The sequence below is a fragment of the Phodopus roborovskii genome, unplaced genomic scaffold (genome assembly GCF_943737965.1).
Source record: "Phodopus roborovskii unplaced genomic scaffold, PHOROB, whole genome shotgun sequence".
Taxonomy (NCBI): domain Eukaryota; kingdom Metazoa; phylum Chordata; class Mammalia; order Rodentia; family Cricetidae; genus Phodopus; species Phodopus roborovskii.
Window position 1 is genome coordinate 117,159 of NW_026125610.1, and position 3,904 is coordinate 121,062.

Sequence of the window (3,904 nt, forward strand, 5' to 3'; positions counted from 1 at the left end):
CTCCAGGGAGCAGAACAGATAGCATTACCAATATCAATCTTATTAATAAACCAGATTCGTCATAGATACAAACTAAATAGACCCAAAAATAGGGTTTAGAAGGGAGAGGTGTGGCTTATGATGGTTTTAATACTATGAAGGTCACTAATTAATAAAAAGGAGCATCAAGTATTGAATTGAGAATAATTATTTCACAAAAATCCAGTGCTAGTTTTTAATTTGTGTTTACTAGATGCTAGCCAAATTTTTTGATATTTAACATCACTAGTCTGGTTCCTTGTATGAACTTTTTGATATATAAATCTGGTCATACACCTGCACCTCCAACTTCCCTTCAAGCCAATCAAGGGGCACTCTTAGTAACTAGATAAGGTTCAGCTTTCTAGAATGGAGGCAGATCATTGGAAATATCTTATTTCTCGCCCTCAGCTAACATGAGTTGAGTAGCTTTTGCCACATTTCCAGAGCCGTGGTGTTTTAGTGTATCATAGGCCAAAATCAACAGAATGAGGGACTGTGAACTAAAATCCCCCTTAAAGTTTTTCCTTAAGGTATTTTGTCATAGTGATGAGAAAAGAAAATAATATGAAGGGATAATATTGAAGGCATCTTGGAGAATTGGCAAAGATGAAGTTGCCTTAAGTTGAGACTCTATAGTACTGTTTGATCAGGCTATATGATTTAGCATAACATGCTCCACTAATGAGAGAGTAGGCTTGCCTTATGGAGCTTTAAATGTCCTTATTGTTAGAGAGTTCTGATAGCCACTGAAACATGTTCACTCTGTAGAGGAGATGGGGGATATCTTGGTACTCAACTGGACCACTTGGCATGGGGATCCTTTGTCTTCAATTTTATGCCAAAGTGAACAGGTACCACATGGATGAAAAGTTTCAGTCTTTTAAACAGAATTCTATGGTAAAAGAAAAAACTTTGGAGATTGTGATTTGGAAGGAAGTAAGGGACTTGGGTAATACATTTCCTTCATATTTTAGGCCAGGAGACAGATTGACAGCAGGAGCTAAACCAAGGTGACACAGTAAGTGGGTGAGAAATTCCCGTCTAGAAGCCATGCGTCTACATTTCCTGACATTCCATTAGGGCCTTCATGGTTTCTCATTCAGATTTCTTAGATCCAAATGACATTAGATATTAATGTTGTTCAAATGGCCTACTCACTAAGGAAGTGAGTTTAACCATCTTTTCTCTCATGTTGGGCTGGCCATCAAGCAACATAGCCATTAAGTGCTCTGGATGATGGCTGCATGACACTGACCTATTGAGCCTGTTTTTCAGATTCCCCTGAAGGTCAGAACAATGAGTATTGCCTGGAGAGGTTTCCTGAGCTTTTTGGCTATAGCAGTTCAACCCAAAATATTGAAATGGGGAATGTAGCCAATATTTACAGCCTTTTCAGCCAAGGAACCTTCACAACACTTATTACCAGGAGGTTTTTCATGATCACTACCATCACAATAAAAAAGGGAATTCATTTGAGAAATCAACCCCCTGGGCTCAGTAAACAAAAATACAAGCACATCCAGAAGCATAGCTTATCTTTGCCAAATTTGTTCCCATCATTGGGCACACAACCAAAGAAACCCTGATTACAAGCCAGTGTAGGGTTTATAGAAGGAACTTTCAGATTTCTTTCTTAACTTTATCTTTCCTCTCATAACTGCCCTTGAAGAAATCTTAATAGAAGGAGTTTATAGTTTTAGTATTCCTAAATCTATTGTATTCCAGAGTTCCTAGATTTTGGAAGACGGGGGGATACAGAATAGATTTCTGATAAAATACTCTGATTCAGTCAAATGCCAATATCTCTTCCTGCTGCCAAGGCCCAGAGCTGTCTAGAGTCAGCAGACCATTTTCTTGATGTCATTATGACTCTTTGAACTAGGATTGGCTGGAGTGCTTCCAAAGTCCACTGAGTTCTCTTTTAACACTTTGACTACAGTGTATAAACATATTCTTAATATGGAAACAGTTGAACTCTTTTAAAGCATGTATGACATGTAAACTCACAAGAGAGACAACTTGTGTTGAATATTTCAGTTGACATTTTACCAGTGGAACCAAGACAATGGAAACCTGCATGTTCATATGGTATAACCTCTGAGAAAAATAGGTATGGATATGAATTAGAGGGTGACAACCCTGTGCATTGGCCTCTTCTGGAATCATATTCTTTATTTTTTCTAAAGATGTGTCTTTTAAGCTTGTTTTATCTCTTTGGTTATGAATTGGTTCTCACTAGGTAAAAGACAGTGGGGAAATGTCTTTTTGTTTGTTTGTTTGTTTGTTTATTTATTTATTTATTTATTTATTTATTGTACTCAAAAGAGCAGGGCTCCCTAAGCCCCTTAATTCTGGGGGTCTGTGATGGAAACTCTGAAGATTAGTGTCAGAGGTTGTTGGACATGTACTGCTCAGCAGCCAGGGCCTCTCTCTTGCTCATATCCTTGCTTGGGTGGATGGTCTAGGGTGGGTTTCTTATTCCTTGGAGGCCATGTAGACCATGAGATCCACCATCCTGTTGCTGTAGCCGAATTCATTGTCATACCAGGAGACGAGCTTTACAAATTTGTCATTGAGAGCAATATCAGCCCCAGCATCAAAGGTGGAAGAGTTGAAGTCACAGGAGACAACCTGGTCCTTGGTGTAGACCAGGATGCCCTTCAGAAAGTGCCCTCTGATGCCTGCTTCACCACCTTCTTGATGTCATCACACTTGGAAGCTTTCTCCAGGTGACATGTCAGATCCACGATGGACACATTGAGGGTAAGAACACTGAAGGTCATGCCAGTGAGTTTCCCATTCAGCTCTGGGATGACCTTGCCCACAGCCTTGGCAGCACCAGTGGATGCAGGGATGATGTTCTGGGTAGCCTCACACCCATCACGCCACAGCTTCCCATAGGGGCCATCCACACTCTTCTGGGTGGCAGTGATGGCAAGGACTATGGTCATGAGTCCTTCCACAATGCGAAAGTTGTCATGGATGACCTTGGCCAGGGGGCTAAGCAGTTGGTAGAGGAAGCATTGATGATCATCTTGAGAGAGTTGTTATATTTCTCATGGTTCACACCCATCACAGGCATGGGGGCATCAGCAGAAGGAGCGGAGATGATGACCCTCTTGGCCCTACCCTTCATGTGGGCCCCAGCCTTCTCCATGGTGGTGAAGATGCCAGTAGACTCCACAACATACTCGGCGCTGGCATCACCCCATTTGATGTTGGTGGGATCTTGCTCCTGGAAGATGGTGATAGCCTTCCCATTGATGACAAGCTTCCCATTCTCAACCTTGACTGTGCCCCTTAAACTTGTGGTGGCAGAGTCATACTGGAACATATAGACCATGTAGCTGAGGTCAATGAAGGGGTCATTGATGGTAACAATGTCCACTTTGCCAGAATTGATGGCAGCCCTGGTAACCAGGAGTCCAATACGGCCAAATCCCTTCATTCTGATCCTCACCATTGTGTCTCAGAAATGAGGCTGATACTGCAAGAAAGGATGTGGCTGTCTCTGGAACAGGGAGGAGTAGAGAACGCCATTTTGTATTTTTAAATTCATGAATTATTTCAGAGGACTTAAGGCCCACTCAAGAGGGGGAATGTCTGTTAGCCAGTTTTCCAGCGTTAGTGAAGTCATAGACCTTAGAAAAGAATCTATGACAGCCACTTTTCTAGACCACCATAATTCCTTACTACAGTCTAATCTTATCCTTAGACATACAGGTAAGCGTAGCTATCACCTCTACAAAGAAACTTATATGTTTTTGCAGCAAATGGAAGCCATCACAGAAAATTACAACTTGACACAATGCAGAGGTCAATGAACATGGGGCACCCAGTACCAACAGATATCTATATCACATCTCCTGCATCTATGGTTCAG

General features: G+C 41.6%; 1 pseudogene; it reads right to left on the minus strand.

Moving 5' to 3' along the window:
* Nucleotides 1-2,496: 2,496 nt before the first annotated feature.
* On the minus strand, nucleotides 2,497-3,484 carry LOC127217076 (glyceraldehyde-3-phosphate dehydrogenase-like; annotated as a pseudogene).
* Between the last annotated feature and the right edge of the window lie 420 nt (nucleotides 3,485-3,904).